Below are 18,071 nucleotides of genomic sequence, written 5' to 3' on the forward strand. Positions count from 1 at the left end.
TCCCTTACGACTTCTTCAGGGCTAGAAATCATCAAAATAAAGTGAAAATAAACGAGTTACAACCAATATGCTCAACCGTCATATTAGTAATATGTGTATGTCAGAGCCCAAGGAAGGTGAAATTAGTAAATATACAACCACTTGAACTGAGTAAGATAAAGGAAATGAAATACAAGTGAAGGAACCCCCATCCAATAAAATACCATTCACTCCAACATTACTAACCACTTCATCAATGCAAAAAGGGGTCAATGATACTTAAATAATGCTCCGAAACTTAGTGAACCATTCTCCATGAAAATCTGACAAATATCCACCTGCCACCCATAGTGCAAAAAATAGACCAAAATCTCAATATTTAAATGATTGTACCTTATTTAAGTATCGTTATTTCACAACAATCAATAATGAAGGTTCATTCGGGTCCAAATACGCTCCATAACATGTGTAATAATCCAATTAAACATCCAATGTGCTGTCAAGAAAATCCAGAATATAAGTATCTCAACGAGGGATCCTTAGAATAAATAGAACCCAATATATAGGCAACCTAGAACTCAAAGATAGCCAAAAAGAGAATTCTTTTCAAAGATACTAATAATATACCTGCACAGTGATTTATACCATTACTACAACTATCCACATTACTGTCTAAGTCATGCATGGTAATAACTTTTTGTAGCTCTACGATACTTGATAATAAAAATAATAATAAAAATAAAAATAAACCAGCCTCCCATATAATCCACTCACCCCAATATCGTGATGCTTCTGAATATATTGAAATCGGCATCTCCGAGTATGGACGCCGGCGAGTGCGCTAATCGCGCGTCTCTGAACCCGGAAGTATAAATACTTCTGGGTTCACCGATCCCAATACGGAGCTTCGAAACAAAGGAAGGACAACAACACGGCTACAATTTCAAACGGGTGCTGCATAGTTTACCCGATTTGTGCTAATAAGAAAAGCACATTCTGTGGAATAAATGCATATCCTATATACCTTATTGTGCCCAAAAGGTAATGCACCAATTATCTCCTAGAGTTTACCCGATATTGCTGCAAATGCAAATCAAAGACCGCTTGACATTTAAACATACCACTGAAAAAATAAACCCAGCAATATTATAAAGAAATAAGTTAATCTATCCAATGTATAGAGTTTACAAATGAAATAGCCAAATCAGTGCCAAAAACCCCGAAAACTCCTACATTTGAAGTAGCACTCTAGTTAATACTCCATACATCTGAGCTCCACTCTTAACTAAGATCCAAGTACAGCTAATATACAGAAAGAGTAGAAATGAAATTAATAAAACAACCTTACAGCCCCCATGTTAAATTAAATTCTATGACGTTTGAGAATCTTGGCTGATACTCTTACATGCAAAAATAACATCATAAATTAGACAGTAGTATCTTGCAATACAATGTGTTCAAAAGCATATGCAATTTTTACAATATTAGTGTAAATATGTTAAGGGCTACATAGAACCATAATTCAATCCCCCAAGAAAAATTGCAATTCTCTATCGGAATTCAAACCTGTCTCAACGGCTCTTAGTCGCATGATCCATAAAGCTTCCTGTCTGCGTAGTTGTAATTCCCTATTTCCACCTCTAGAGTCCCAGGGGACATGCTCCAGTCCAAAAAATTCGAAACTTTTTTGAGTTGGTTGTGTAACGCAGGACACCATATGTGCCACTAAGGGATATCTCATATCCATGTTCTTAAGTGCCCGAAAATGTTCACCTATTCTCATTCTGAGTGGTCGTATGGTACTTCCAACATACATTCTAGTGCATTTGCAGCGTATTACATATACAACATAATTGGAATTACAATCCATGGTGGAACAGATTACATATGACTTGCCATCATGAGAAAATTCATGCATCTTGTGACATGCCCAACGACAGACTCCACAGAAGCCACATTTGAAAAATCCCACCCCTCTTTGGGATAACCATGTTTTGTTGGAGGATATGGTGGTGAAGCTAGGGCTCAAAATACTTTTAAGAGTTCTACCTTTACGAAATGATGTCAAAACTCATCCATCCACCACATCCTTTAATGATTCTTCCTGCATTAATAAATTCCAGTGTTTATGCATATATTTCTTTAAGATCAAAGAGGCATCATTGAAATCTGTTATAAACCTGACCCGGTTAGAAGCCTCTTTAGTCTCATTATGTACTTTCAGTTTCAAATTTTCATTTCTATCCAAGTACCTAGCTTTATATTGTGCTTTTTTTCAGAATCTTATTAGAGTAACCCCGTGCTGAAAACCTCTTTTCCATGTCATTCATTTGGGCAATAAATTCATCATCTATGCTACAGTTATGTCGTGCCCTCACAAATTCTCCAAAGGGAATTGATGCCACCTGATATCTGGGGTGAGCACTTCTAGCATGCAAAATAGAATTGCAGGCGGTCGCCTTATGAAAAAGTCTGCTTTGAATCTTATCCTCAGAGATAAAAAGTTTTACGTCCAGAAATTCAATCTTAACAGCACTATATTGAAAGGTAAATCTAATATTCATATCGTTGGAGTTTATGAAATTACAAAATTCAATAAGTTTCTCCTCACCTCCTGTCCAAATCATTAAACAGTCGTCTATATAGCGACCGCAAAATAATATAAATGTTTGGCATATATTGGTACCAGGGCCCCAAATCCATGTGTGTTCAAACCAACCCATGACCAAGTTTGCATAGGATGGAGAGAATTTGGAGCCCATTGCTACACCTTGTTTCTGTCGAAACCACATATTATTGAACATAAAGAAATTATTAGTAGTGATCATCTCAATCATATCCAATAGCATCTTGGTGTGATCCCATAAGTTTGCTGATCTCTTATACAAAAAATGTTTTAAGGCTTCTATGCCTAAGTCATGCTTAATGCAAGTGTACAGAGATACCACGCCTAAAGTTACCAAAAGCATATTACTCTCCCACTCCACATCGCTCAGAATACTGAGAATATGCGTTGTGTCTCTGATAAAAGAAGGAAGATTATGCACAAAAGGTTGCAAAAAACAGTCTACATACTCTGAGAGTCTTTCGGTGGGACCAAGTATACCCGAGACAATGGGTCTCCCCGGTGGGAAAGGCAATCCTTTATGTATTTTGGGTATGGTGTATAAACATGGATATCGAGGATGGTTTACCTTCAAATATAAATATTCATCTTTGTTAAGTAATCCCTGTTGATGCCACACCGATAGTCTATTATTGATCACTAGTGTTAAGTTTGGGATGGGATTGTATAAAATCTTCTCATAACAAGATAAATCTTTAAGTTGTGACAGAATCTCATTATCATAGTCAACCTTATCCATAATAACCACATTTCCACCTTTATCTGCTTGTCTGATAATGATATCTTTATTGAGTTTCAGTTCTTGTAATGCAGCTAATTCCTCTGTATTTGGATTGAATGAAGATTGACGATATCTGTTCTTGGCTAAATAGTTGTCATAATCTTTGCACACCAAGTCAAAGAACTTATCTAGAGAATTGGAGCCTAGAGATCTCGGAGTCCACCTCGATTTACTTTTTAAACCACTAGATACACTTCTATTGGAGATCACATCTAACTCATTTAAAATACTTGCAGTAATATCAGGATCTTCGTCCCGTTCTGCTAGAGATAATAAGATTGCTGTGTCATGAACATCCTCAATAGACAATGTACTCAAGGAGGGATCAGATCCCTCAGAACTTTTACCATCGAAAGGATTATGTTGAAAATATTTTTTGAGTTTAAGTTTGCGTACAAACTTGAACAAATCTATTTTTGATCTACAAGGATCGCCAAAGTTGCTAGGACAGTAGCTGAGACCTTTAGATAAAAGACTTTTAATCCCTGTTGTTAAGACTAAACTTGACAAATTCACTATATTGATTGATGAAACATCCTCAGAATTCACATTTTCTTGTCTCGTGATCTCGTTTTGACCCCTTCTATCTCTTTTGTTGTATTTACGTGTACCTCTCCTGCCCCTCCTTGTTTGTTTGTGTATACCAAACCTCTGTTTGGAGCACTTTTGCCCCGTCTCATCCTCATTAGTTCTAATAAGACTAATAAGTCCATACTCGGAGACGCCGATTTCAATATATTCAGAAGCATCACGATATTGGGGTGAGTGGATTATATGGGAGGCTGGTTTATTTTTATTTTTATTATTATTTTTATTATCAAGTATCGTAGAGCTACAAAAAGTTATTACCATGCATGACTTAGACAGTAATGTGGATAGTTTTAGTAATGATATAAATCACTGTGCAGGTATATTATTAGTATCTTTGAAAAGAATTCTCTTTTTGGCTATCTTTGAGTTCTAGGTTGCCTATATATTGGGTTCTATTTATTCTAAGGATCCCTCGTTGAGATACTTATATTCTGGATTTTCTTGACAGCACATTGGATGTTTAATTGGATTATTACACATGTTATGGAGCGTATTTGGACCCGAATGAACCTTCATTATTGATTGTTGTGAAATAACGATACTTAAATAAGGTACAATCATTTCAATATTGAGATTTTGGACTCTTTTTTGCACTATGGGTGGCATGTGGATATTTGTCAGATTTTCATGGAGAATGGTTCACTAAGTTTCAGAGCATGATTTAGGTATCATTGACCCCTTTTTGCATTGATGAAGTGGTTAGTGATGTTGGAGTGAATGGTATTTTATTGGATGGGGGTTCCTTCACTTGTATTTCATTTCCTTTATCTTACTCAGTTCAAGTGGTTGTATATTTACTAATTTCACCTTCCTTGGGCTCTGACATACACATATTACTAATATGACGGTTGAGCATATTGGTTGTAACTCGTTTATTTTCACTTTATTTTTATGATTTCTAGCCCTGAAGAAGTCGTAAAGGATATAAACATTTCCCAAGACGAAACACATGTTGGCTGGAAGTACAATTTTCCGCTGGATTTCAGACGGTCGAATGATTGAATCATATTCCGAATAAAACTTTGGACTCATTGATAGACTTTATTGATTGACTCTAGGAGATGTAATATGGACTGATACATCAAATGAATTAATTTTTCATGCGAATTGTCTATTTAAAACATTTTTGTCTTTATACAAGAGGGGATCCTCACTGTGTATTTTTCACAAGCAGAATTGGACCCGCAAATCCTACTCTTGACTTGTCAATGGTTCGTTCTAGTGCACTTTAGAACTTGCCAAATCTCCATCAAAGGTTTCACTCACACAATTTAACTCAAACTCGACTTGTCAACCACACCCGATTGACCTATTAAACCGCACAAATTACAACATAACCAAGTGTCTCATACACTTGTCAATATACTCCGGAGTCTTAGACCATGACGGGTCCGTACATCACCAACAACCATGTGGGCAATTTTTTAGCACAAAGCGCCACACTCACATGATGTTCGCTGACTTCCCTACTCTCATACTGCGGAGTACGCCCATCCTACTAAAACAACATTACCTGGCCTAAATTCATACAAACTTCACAAATCACCTGAAGTATGCATAAGCTGAGCAAGCGCAAATTCTATTTCACACATACTAGAACGCCGAAAACATACCCAACTTACTTAGGCAAGCTCCGAGGTTCCGGGAAAGTCATGGGGAATTTAGAGACACATCATACCTCCAATTTGCATTATTTTCGAAAACACTTTTAAACAATGGTCCTTCGTCCTAGGGCCCCAAAGGGCCTAAACTGTCGCTCTGCTACCAGAACTGCCAACCCGTCCCAATCTAGTTAATTTATTCTCTCTGGGACTCCCTTTAGGCCAATGAATCTTTTGACCCTGACTGAAGACACCTTAGGACGAGATAACTAATCAACATGTCAATCAACAAGTCAATAACATCATCAATAAAACTCAGAAACCACCATAACCTTTCAGTCATGAATAACCACACCAGTTTAGTACGATTTTATGATGTTTATTCCCTATTAATTACAATTCTACTAGTAAGTTTATTAGTCTCAAAACCATCAAACACATCAACATTGTCATAATATGGCAACTCGAATAAGATTTCATCAAAGCAAAGATCACGAACATTAGAACATAACACTACGTCAACATGGATTAACCTTAGCAGAGTATCATTAGTGCATCATTCAACAAGTCATTGATTCAGTCATTTGTCTATTTGCGTCAGTTTAGTGAACCCCTTAACTAACCTCGAATTAGCATTGGCATGTTGGGCTTCATGCAAAACAATTTAGTAACACAAATTTGGAAAACCTCTATCTATGGTCTCTGTCAAAAGAAGCAGTTGGTACCTAGAAAGGAAAGGCAAACAGACAATTACAATTTCATCATCATATACTTACCCTCCGTAATGGGTCAGCATACAGAGTCAGTCTTCGTCCTCAGGACATCAGTTGATTCGCCATCAGCCAGGGAATTCAGCAAGACGGGGTAAGTAGGGACACTTCCCTCATAAGGAGGAGAAGTATAGGACGGGCAAGATAAGGGTGAGGATGGTTTGAAGAACCAAACAGCAAAGTCTCTAGGCAGAGTTACAAAAAAGTGTCTGGGTCATAGCAAAAGTTTGCAATGGCATCTTCTAATGGCTCCTCCTGTCAAAGGTTTTTATCCCTTTTCTGTTGTACAGTCCCCTAATTTCTAATTGGGTAGGGTTGGCACCCCACTATCGCCATCCAATGGGTTTCCAGTGGTACTATCAAAATTGTCACCCCATAACAGTTCTCACGTAGTTCATTGGTTCTTGTGATTGATGTCTCCAGCGGGTAGAATGTCCGGTATGATTTCATACTCTCGTGGTCCCCTCGCATCCTCAGTCAGTAGGTCCATTGTCTGTACTGGTTTAGGCGACCTTGTACCTTTAACGAGTCCACACTATTGCATTCAGCAAACATGTTTCATTGATCAAGTCGAATTTCATGAGAACGGATCTACTACGGTCACACTTATCTTTTAGCTTTGGAAAAGTACGAGTACATGTCCTTCAGCAAGTCAGCACACTGCACGTTAGAAAAACACATTTAATATTAAAACCAGGCAGCTAGTCCTCAACTCATGCTAACCAAGGCCTAATGATTTATTATCAAAACTTTAACATATAACTCTTAATATTAGTGCAAAATCATACATTAATGCATCATTATTTCATTATTAGTCAGCGCCATTAATCATTGTATACATTGGCAACCACTCCCCATGGGCACATTTCAAGCACATGTTTAGCAATAATACATTAATACATTTTATATGCGGCATTATTATGCATTAGTTCATAAACATTTCATGTTAATTTTGAGTATAAGAGCTACGCTCCCTCAATATCATGTGACACCAGGACAGCAGTATAGCTTTGATGTTGCCAGGAGACGGTATATGGTGCTGTCCACAATGATGGACCAGATTCAAAGCTGTTAAATTTGGTGCTTAATTTGAGCGGGTGGTTGCCAGTGGGGACCGCCAGCACTTTTGGTGACCAGCACTAATTTTTCTGAATGAGACACTTAAGGAGAGAGAGAAAGAGGGGAAAGAAAACACAGCGGAAAGACAGAGGAAGAGAAAGACAGAAAACCCATCTCAAAGAGAACAAGCATTTGCAATGCAATGGGTCTCGCGTTTACTCGAGTTAAAGCTATTAGCTTTGTAAACTCCTAACCGGACTTTTCTTGCCACATAAACTGAAAAGTAAAACAGTTTCACATATTTGAGCCGCTGGCCACCATGAGAGCAAAGCAACCACACAAAAGAAAACAGAACTTCGCTGAAATGTATCGCTGAAATGAAATGTATTGTGGCGCTTTGAATCGGCTTGCTTATGCCAACTGTTTTACTTTTCATTTTCAATGTAAGTGGCAAGAAAAGTCCAGTTAGGAATTTACAATGCTAATAGCTCTAACTCAAGCAAACGCAAGACCCATTGCATTACAAATGCTTGTTCTTTTTGTGCATCTCTTCACACAGACGCTCATTGCGGCTGTGAATCGACTCGCTCTTGTGAAACCCGTTTTAATATTAATTTTCCATTTATGTGGCAAGAAAGTCCAGTTAGGCGTTTACAACATTAATGGTTCTAAGTCGTTTTCTTTTGTCTTCCCCTTCGCGTCGCGCTCCATGGCCTTACTTCCCTGCTCCCGAAGCTGTGCTTATGACTCCTGGCCAGAGTACATAGAAACGTTTCCCTAACTATAACGGGTCGGCCGGTTTCTTTCCGAAGCTTCTGTCTACTTTCTTCATTTTATTTGTACTTATTTAGCCATCAGTAACCCCTACGCGGCGATACGTTTGGAAACAAACCACCGTATTTTCCTATAGAAGAGAATTCCTTCTCTGTATTTCCAAACCAGAAGTCCTGGTCAGTTTAAGCCTCGCAGCGGCAATGCGTGCATCGGGTACCACTGCAGTAACAATGCTAATGCGCATACACCAGAAGGATAGCTCAGTGGGAGCGTGTGCCGGTGGCAGAGATGCTTCTTGCCTGTAGCCACATCTTTAAAATCGGCCGACACATTCAGCAGATGAAGGACGAAGGAGGCAGCCTGGTCGGAGAGGCTCTCGGGGCCAGAACAGACTCTGGAGATCTCATGTGGGAGGCTTCAACATTCCCAGGCTTAGGGTGACCAGGTGACGCCATCACAGGCGCGGCTTGTTTCATTGCGGAACTCTGATTTTCCATGATGCTAAATCAAAGTGCAAAGCTGGAAGTGCTGAGTGGCTCTGGCACAGGGGCACCTAGTCGCCCTGCTCAGGCTTACTCTGCGTGCGGAGGTGAAATGCGTATTTAAATTAAACTGCATGTGCGCTGATGTTACATCACCACACCACAAGACCATCTTTAAAGCAATAAATATATATATTCGTACCATCTAACCTTCACCTAGTGTCAACAAAGTATTTCTCTTTATTATTTTTTTTTAAAAATTAATATTTATTTATTTTGTTTTTTCGTTTTATTGGCTGCCCTCATAAAAGTGGAAAGGCTGGTGCTAGACATTAACATCCGGTTGAACCCAGGCGACATGCGACGCAGGCTCGACCCTAAAAAGGAGAAACCTGAAACAGTGATGTAAAGGGGAGGCGTGTCTGGTAGTGGATTAGAGATGCTCGAGGTGAGTCATCATAGGTATTGGGCGCACTCACATTTAATATTACCGTCGCAAGCTTCTGAGCTGAGTTTTTGACACCAGTACTCATTCTTTCACGAATTCAGTACTGCATATATTATGTTTGTCGTTTAGTGCTACTGTTTGCTGCGTGCTTGTTTAGACAGAGAGATACTGCGACAGGGGGTGAAATGTGTGATCACAGTGTGTCCTATTCCCTATTTGCTAAAAACCTGTTCCTGCTCTAGACATCTGTCTACTGTAAAGTAGAACCTATTTCATGCAATGGCTGAGAAATGTTCAGCGCCACAGCGTGAACTTCATCTTCATTACAGTAAATGTTCCCAACTCCCTTTGGTCGCATATTTTCTTCAGACAGGAATAAGGTCTAAACATCTACAAATTAATTTTTATGGGTTTATTTCCGAGAGATGAATTAATCAAGCTGGTTATTCTTCATTGCCAGCTTTCTGCAAATGGCATTAAGTTGTAATGTTAAACCACATAATGATGTGTGTGGTCCTGTAATGTACAGCATGCGAGTTAAACATACTGGTGCAATATTTTACACGGATGCTAGGTCGATAAACCTGCCGCCTGCTAATACACAAGAACTTGAGTTAGGAGGTATGAAAAAATAACTGCTCCTGAAAGAATTAATTGACCAGTCGCATACGCTGAACGTACCAAACCTAAAAATAAAACCTAATAACAAACAAGCGAGTAGTGGCCAATAGTTATGTGATTGAGAGCCATACAAAAAAAAAAAAATAGAAATCAGTATTTTGTAAAACTATAAGCCCGCATTCCCAAGACCACGAGAACACTCATACCACAGATGTAAATGCTTTTCAAAGCAACGAAAGCAAGAACAACTTAACTTTAGATTTCGGTTCCCCAGTGGTACCGTTATTCTTCAGCTACGTTGATTTAGCTATCAAATTTAAATGTGTTTTTGTTGTTGTTTACTATTTTATCTATGGCAACATATGCCAGTTCAAAAGCTTCAACGTGCATCTGATTATACTGCTATATTTAGTTCCACTAATGGCTTGAGTTCTCCTAAACGACAATGCCACAGCTTAGTAAGAGACAAGAGCGTTCAGACGAAGACATGAAAGACTATATTAATAATTAATAATAATAATAATAATAATAAAAACAATAATAATTAGAAGAAAGTGAATGTGAAGAATTACAGGTTTTTGATACTGCATTCCACACGCTGTATTGTCCCTGTGTGCTCACGTTTTTGGTGATAAGATTACTCAACTCAAAATGCCTACATCATTAGACACGTGATACCAATATTTCACTCTTATAGGGAGTCACAGCTTTCTTAAGGGGCTCATTAATGATGGCAGACATTATTCATCCAAGTAGCAGTAAAGTTACTCATCTAGGTAGAAAGTCTCATCTAGTCAGACAAGCCCTTAATGCTATGAACTAGATGTACAAAATTAGGAATTGTGATTTCCAAATTAAAGGTCTGATTTAGATGTTGGTGGTAACGGTCCTGTCGTCAACTTTTTGACTGAAACCCCATTCACGCCGTGACCGTCTGCCCACCAATTTAGATGTTAGTAGGAGTATAGGCGAAAGACCTGCGGCAATCAGCCGTCACCACCAAGAAGCACCACCCGCATTGACGGACCAATAGGCTAAAGCGGCTGGCAGCGGGACATCCGACTCTTTTACCGCCAAACCAATCATAATGTGTGTTCCTGCCAACGCAAATGTGTTGGCTAAACCTCCACACTTTGTTGGCCGATTGAGAGGTATATTAGCACTAAACTCTGCTGTTTAATACTTTCCACAATTCCTGCCACAATTAACTCAGTCCTACCAGTCCTACTGTTGCTCCTGGTCCAGGTCTAAGATGGAAATAAACTCCGTCATCACTGGAACTAAAGGTAAGTCGTGGTCATTCTTGTTATCCTTGGAGCTGTTGCTTCACAGGAGTACTGGACTCATGCATGGGTAAATATTTTTTGCAAACAACACCATAATGATGCGTAATGCTTAGGTGTTGTTAAACAAATGAACAGACCTCGCCACCAATCTATTATGAACTGCCTTCATGGCAATGGACACCTACACAAAAAAACACAAAACGTCACAGCAATCATGGAGAGGAAAGTGTCTGCAGAGGTGTGTGCAATAATTCCCCCAAAACATCAAAATTATCAACAGAAACAGTATACCCAATCTGAATCAAACAAACCCATGATAACATTCTACTGGTGGGTGTACACATAATGTAATACCACGCTTACAGCCAAACTGCAAACATGGCAACGATGTATGAAGGTCAGATGTCACCTAACTATAAAGTGCCAGGTTCCCCTAACTGTAAAGTGCCATGTTCTCTGTGTAATGCATATGTGCATATCATTGACACATGTCAAAATAAACACACATGCATTCTCAGTCAGAACAACAGAAACATTTTTAATTTTGGTGTAAGTGGTCAGTAAAAAGATGAATGCATGTACAAAAATTAATATGTCCCTCACAAATATGCAACACTAATGTGTTTGATATGTAAGTAATTTGTTGATGTGTTCCTTCCATGTAGGAGACTCAGCATATCCTAACTGACCATGGTTATAGGCACCGCTGCGGAATCCAAAAACACCAGGGGATGTCCGCTTCGACGAGGCCCATGGTAGAACACGGAGGTCAGAGGAGCGTGCTTTCAGGCTCCTGAAGGCCAGATTGAGGTGCCTTGACAAGACCGATTGAGACTTTCTCTACTCACCCAATAAGGTGTGCCAAATCATGGTTGCCTGCTGCATTAAGGACATAGTGGTCCATTCCCGACCCCGCATTAATTGCAGAGATACTTCACAGTCCACACTTTGGAACCTCCCCCCAGTTACGGACCACTATCCATGTGGACAGTGTAATGTCTGCCCTTTAACGCAATGTATCAAGACTCTCAATCTGGTTCCTATTGGTCAATGGCACCTTACCAGGCACACGAATTGCAACACAAAACATTGTGTCTATTTGATCACGTGTCCCTGCGGTTTGCGCTATGTTGGCATGACGACCAGACCTGTAAAAATGAGAATAAATGAGCACCGGAGTAATATCAGATGTGGCCGGGTTACTACAAAACTATGTGCCCATTTCCTTGAGGCCCCCATAATCCTGATGACCTGCGATGGGTAGTACTGGACGCCCCCAGGTTTAAATGTGACAACGCACGGTCCTTATTGAGACTTGAACAACGTTGGGTATTCAAACTTCAGACAAACATAGTCGGACTCAATGATGAGATTCCTTGGGTAGCAATGTCCCAATAAGTCCCGATTGAGTCTCTTATTAGTTTATAACTAATTTTTTGGTAATCTTTCCGTTTGGTGTAATTTGAGCAATCACACAGATTTTAAACTGATATCTACAGTTTCTGCTCTACATATTCCTCACAAGACTGATTAGACAATTAGCCACACTTTAGTCCTAATTAATGTCTCGCAATCTTAATTGTATTACTGATCTGCTTATACTCTTTGGCTCTTCTACTCACTACGCCTTGTAAAGAATTTCCATAATGGTGTTCATTATTCCAACTACATTTGACTTGGTCACTTTGTTAGCACAATCTTGTTTTTGCCTCGCTATCCGATAGGCATTATCTCCCTCTATACGAGGCGTCTCTTTATTTTTATTTTTCCCTTTCAAAATGGCGACCGAAGTACGACTGTTGTCATTTATTTATTTTTATGACCCATCGTCTGCTGATTGGTCCGCTCTCTAAACTCACGAGCGGTACCAAAAACCCCATTAGAACGCGCCCCGCGTCCTATTGTTTATAAGGACGACACCCTTCCCGAGCATTTACACATTCGGGAGGAAAAGCCGGGGTAGGTGCCGACAATCGGACTGCCACTGCCATAAGTAAGTTGACTTAGCAGCTTAATAGTTTTGATTTGATGCGTGTTCTGGATATGTGCTCGAACTTGAACTAGAGACACCGGCAGCTAATATTTTGGTGTCTTTTACGTACGTGGTCTAGTTGACTTCGTTTGTTTGTTTTTTCGATGTCTAACAACAGGACAAAACAGTGTTTTGGCTCCTTGTGTCTGTTATAAGTATTCTTGGAGTTTTGTTGTTTTGTCTGTTCACGCTACTTGTGGGTTACTTATGACCCCAGCACTGATGTACACGTGTTGTTTGTGAATCCTGCAAACTAGTGTTTAGGTGGGACAGCAAGTACCTTGCTCGCCTCGAGGCTTAATGATTATTGCTCAAGGATGACCGTTCTGATCGGTGATTACTTATATTACTCCGGGGTAATCTATGACCCCAACATAAACAGATATGTATATGCTGTCATTACTTGTAATAAGTACTCAGGCAGGACAGAGCTTTGACATTGGTCTACACCAGCATAGCTTAATACATCCCAAGTCTATGATGTGAGCTACAGTGAACATTGCATCAGTCTGCACTTTACCTTGAGTTAAGGCGGTTTTTACATTTACTTGTTTTTCTTTTTAATTAGTAGTGACAATCCTAGGCTTACACCTCCCATGGAGCCCTTCCTACTGCTGGGGATGGTAAGCTAATTTTTGTTTGGTTCTCACACTGCATTATGGTTTTTCACTATGAGTGCGCACGTATTTCACAATTATCACGGTCTACGTTATGATTGTAAACCTCATTATTACATGTGTTTTATTACCTCTCTGCAGCGCGACCTGGTTGTTTAGCGACCCTTTGGACAGTACGCTTCAATGTAAGTGACTGCTTGGGATTAGTCTGACGATTTGTTTGACTTTTTGTATTAAAACTGATTTTGAAAGGGATATTCCCCCCTTGATTTTTGATACAGGAGAAGTTTATAATCATTAATGGTCCTGAAGAAGCGTCACCGGATCAGTCATGACCGCCAGACGCGAAACATGTTGACCAGTCTTTAGAGGTCCAGTGATAGTGTCCGCTCCTCTCCTTTTGAAAGTGTTTGAGCATTATCTCTCAATTTATCACTTTCTTATTACTGTTTTTAATCTTGGTCCGTACCCTGTGTTGATCATTAAACAGTAATTCCTGACGGGGTACTGAACCAATTTTTTTTTTTCTCTCCTGTCATTAGTCTGCCAGTAGGTACCAATTTTCCATTTTCTACCACGGCAGTTACTCTAAAAGATCTCCGGCAAAGAGCCCCCTTACGGGTAGCCCGTCAGACATTGCAGCGCCGGTCTGACGAGGAGCACCCCAATGATGAAGCATGACATCCTAACTGATGTGTGAGGGCTCTTGCTCCTAACCAACAGGTTTCCCTTCCTATATGTTCCAGGAACAGTGCACCCTGCTTTTTGTTTAGTTTATGCCTAGCGAGACCGTGCACTGGACCTTATTCTCCCTGTCCCTCCTCTTGATGATGATGCCTGCTGGATTCTCCATAACATGGCCCTGCAACAGAGCATCAGTTTAATCACAGAGGAGGGAGACCGTGATGAGTCGTTGGTTGAGGATGTGGAAATGCCCAATGAAGATGACAGTGGGGAAGAAGAAGGAGTTGACTTATGTCAAGATGTGATTGACCACTTCTTCATCTGAGTGTACATTTATCTTTACAAAGTGTAACCTCTAATGTCAGAACAACTTGTGACATAAGGAGCATATATGTTTACAATATTAATTTATTAGGAATGGTCTGTGCAGAAAAGGCCAATGCAAAAATGTTAGTGGATCAGAGTTGCCCTGCATTGAGTACTGTGGTCACTGACATAGATTAACGTTGCTTGTGTGTGTGTTTTCATAACTTGCCTTTTGAGTCAGATTTAATGTGCGAAATCTTTAATTTTCCCTTGTTATTTTGTTATTTTGTTTCACGTCCTTCACCATGTCATCTTCATTTGGACATTTCAAGATGTTGACATTTGCAGTGATATGTGGTGATCTTGGAACAGACACCTACTTGGGTTGGACAGATCTTGTGAAGAGACAACTTGCACTCTGATAAAATGGAAGCTTAGGAGATTGTATTAGGCCTGCTTTCTGTGTGATGGTGCCATCAAGGCAATATGTGCCACATAACTTGCCCAAACCACATGTGTATGTCAAGCCCTACCATACAGTTCTTCCTTCACATTGGTCTAATCTTTAATTTGTGGACAGTAGAGGTAGCTGTTGATGTTTCTCCTCATAGTTGGTATAACTTTTTGTTAGCACACTACTGAATGGTGAATGTGTCATTGCACCAGATACTGCCACAGTGTCCTGCAATGGCCATGTGGCCTTAAATATTTTTACTGCCATGATGTAGACTATTGGTGTTATTGATCTAGGTTTCCCATTGTGAGGGCAGGGTGTATGGCTCCAACTGAGGTCATGCACCAGTGATATTTTTGCTACTGAATTTGATCCCATCAAATATTCCCTTTCTTCCACGGTATCAAGGTCTTGGAGCACCTAACCCTGAATGGCACAGGTGATTGGAGTTAGGCATGGTTATTGAAATGCAGCTCTGATTTCTTCAAAGACTTGTTAAATACATATGCATGTTCACAATACATCATGTATTTTTTTTGTTTGAATAAAAAGGGTAACACTTTACCTCTTTGTCATTTTAAATTTTCTTTAGCAAATGAATGTTCAAATACATTGACAACATGATGGTGGAAAACAGACATGACAAATGAAAGGACACTCCATAATCCCACAAGAGTCTTGTAGTCTGTGACCATACCATTTATTTCCATGACACAAAAGAACAGAAAGTTGCATAGAAAAAGTCTATCATGGTGGATAGAAGTATGGTAGTAGAGCCAAAAACAGTTTGGATTCCAATGTACAAAGTACGACTGTCCTCAGAAAAGGTAAATGTGTCTATGAAATAGTCCACACAGTGAATGATAGAAACACTGAATTAAATTATGATCTGTATTTCTTGGTGGTAGTGGCCGTCTTGACATCCTTCCATGGCGGTCTAGATGACTGTCTTCTCTTGGGAAGGGTGCTGGCACCGGTGCAGGGACTGGGTGATGAGGAGCAGGCTCCTTATGCAGCAGAGCCTCCATGTCTGTGGTTGGCAGTGGTGTACTTGGCCCAGATGTGGAGGAAACACAGACAGGAGCAGATGGAATGGGAAAAGTCCTGCGCACATGGTGGTAGATGTCGTAAAGCACCCTAGTCAGGGAGCTCCTATTTTTCAATGTGATTGGGTATTTCCAAGATGAGCTCCCGCTGACTTCCTTGATTTCCCAGAGCTCAGTTATAACCTGCCCATCACATCTTGGGACTGTTGTCCTGCTTCGAAGACTTGGTCAATGGTGGTTTGGCTGACTAAGACTCCAATGGTCTCACTTTACTGGCCCACAGATTCCCTCCCACTCTCTCTATACTCACTACCCTGTGCCCTCAAGTAAGTGTGCCGAATCCCACTGGTTCCTGGCAGAACTGGAGGCTGTGTTGGTGTTGTCTCAACATCAGCCAATACTGGGGGCACATCAGTGGCGTTTATCTCCTTGGTACACAGGCAGTGGAGGTGTCTTCATGCTGAGATGGTGTTGCAGCTATGGTGGGAGGTGTGGGTGTGGGCTAACTGCAACTCACTGGAGCTGTCTGGCCAGACAGACCAGATGGGCCAGCATGCTCCTGATCATCCAGACTTACAGCAGTGGAGACCCCACTGAAGGCTTGCTCCTGGGCTAAAGTGTAGGTGTCTTGCCTGGCAGATGGTGGTCCAGTGAGTTGGGTGTTTGGACCTGTGAAGGTTACAGAGGATGTGTAATTAATATATAGTTTGTGCATTTTATTTGTCTTCGTCTATAAAAGGGCCAACATAAAAAAGTAAAAAAAGGGTGACAGACTGATTAAGCAGTTATATGATTTTCATTATTTTACACATGCAGCCTGATTTACACAGATGGCAACTCCAGGGCTGAGGTTGTAGAGAGGTCCTGAAATGCAAAGTGTTATTTCAGAATTGTATGTTAAGTGTAGCAGACATTCAACCCAACAAAGTATTCACAAGATTGGAGTACTGGACCATTCCAAGGTGCAGCAGGCTAGAAAAAAGTGGATTCAAAATGGTTCAAATTACAAATAAAACTGTAATTGGTCATCATATTAACAGTACAAGTTACCTTGTGTGTGGCTGATACTCCTATTCAGCATGCCACAACACATTGTTGGGACTCTTGGATTCAAAAGACAATAAATTATGAAAGCATTTTCATCACTTCAATGTAGATATAAGAAGGTGTCAACAAGCTTGAGATACACAAGAAGTGACATTTTAATCCATAGCATGAGAGGTGACTGTCAAATGCACTATTTTATTTAGATATGTTGACATATGGAAGTAAAGGAAGGTGGAAACACAGTGCATTGCACTATTGTTTTACAGATCCAAAAACAGGGCATCATGGTAGCTGTAGTCATCTGTTGCCACCATAGACAATACTTGTTTGAAACGTAAGCTACACATATCTATTTCAATGACAATAGTGGTGATCAACACACATTTGCAACATGCACACACATATGGGTATGATATGAATAGGAGAAAAGGGCACTTATAAACAATGTACTTTCCTGTACAAATAGATAGAGTTTTGGGTCTGTTTTGGGGGGAACAACAACATACATTGATAGAAAGCAAGAGACTGAGCAAATGCAAGGGATGATCCATGGGGAACAACACACAATCTGTCTATATATAGTGCACATTGTTAAAAAGGAGAGCTGCAACTATGATGCTAGTAATTGGTATGAAACAAGATATTTTGTGGAGTCAAGTTTAGTTATATCTATTTTGCTAAGGGTGTTGAACCATTCTGAACATCAAAAGTCAAACTGAAGGGCAGGACTCCATTTGTGATTGTTGAGACATTGCTAAATGTACTTTACCAGACTCCACTCCACCAGGGATTCCAGTCACACTTTTAGGATATTTGATCTGCAAGACCATCTTGCAAAGGGGGAGGGAAGAACCACCACTAGTCCTC

The sequence above is a fragment of the Pleurodeles waltl genome, chromosome 8, assembly GCF_031143425.1.
Source record: "Pleurodeles waltl isolate 20211129_DDA chromosome 8, aPleWal1.hap1.20221129, whole genome shotgun sequence".
NCBI classification, from domain to species: Eukaryota; Metazoa; Chordata; class Amphibia; order Caudata; family Salamandridae; genus Pleurodeles; species Pleurodeles waltl.